Genomic DNA, 712 nt, shown 5'->3' with positions numbered 1-712 from the left:
AGTATAATCACAGTGGGTGGAGTATAATCACAGTGGGTGGAGTATAAGGACAATGGGGTTGAGTTGGCTAATAAGACTCACAGGAGTGGGCACAATGGGAAGAAATTAAATTTAGGCTTATGAAGCCAGTTCTATTCATCACTTCTCACAAACCAGGAAAATTAGCTGACTGACAATTTATTGTAAAGTTTAGACACTCAGAGGGTAAGGTTGCTAATAGTGCCACACAAAAGAGGTGATGCTCCATGATCTTGACAGAATAAAAAACAAGACAAAACAAAACCCTACAACTTAATGTATGTGGCAACTTAACGTAAGTGTAATGTGCACATTTTGGCAAAATTGCTGAATGAACTTGTGGATCACTTCTGTCCCAGTGCCTGCAGCAGGTCCATGGAATCTACACAGATAAAACAGGAAGAAAGGAGAGGTCAGATGATACCACTCCTGTGGTTTTCTCAAGTAAAATACCTTAGAGTCGCACAACGTCAGCTCCATTTTGATCACATTTTTCATAGCTTATATCTCATGAAAAATGAGTTCGATCTTTAAGCTATTGGATTTTTTTTTCTACTGAAGTCAACCTACCATAGCTTGACTGTACTGATTCTCCTAAGAAAAAGACTGACTGATGGACTTTAGAAAGTGCAAAGGCAAAAATGAAAACTGATGTGGAATCCAGTGGAGAGAAAGAAAGGAGGGGAAGGGAGGG

At 39.5% G+C, this 712-nt stretch overlaps 1 protein-coding gene across 2 annotated transcripts in view; it reads left to right on the top strand.

The window, feature by feature from the left end:
- The window catches only part of Kcnh5 (potassium voltage-gated channel subfamily H member 5), a 272,960-nt gene that overhangs the window by 208,255 nt on the left and 63,993 nt on the right, over positions 1-712 (top strand). The window lies entirely within an intron of this gene.

The sequence above is a fragment of the Grammomys surdaster genome, unplaced genomic scaffold (genome assembly GCF_004785775.1).
Source record: "Grammomys surdaster isolate TR1022 unplaced genomic scaffold, NIH_TR_1.0 127, whole genome shotgun sequence".
Lineage (NCBI taxonomy): Eukaryota > Metazoa > Chordata > Mammalia > Rodentia > Muridae > Grammomys > Grammomys surdaster.
The sequence above is the reverse complement of the archived record's forward strand: the minus strand, read 5'-3'. Positions and strand labels throughout refer to the sequence as shown.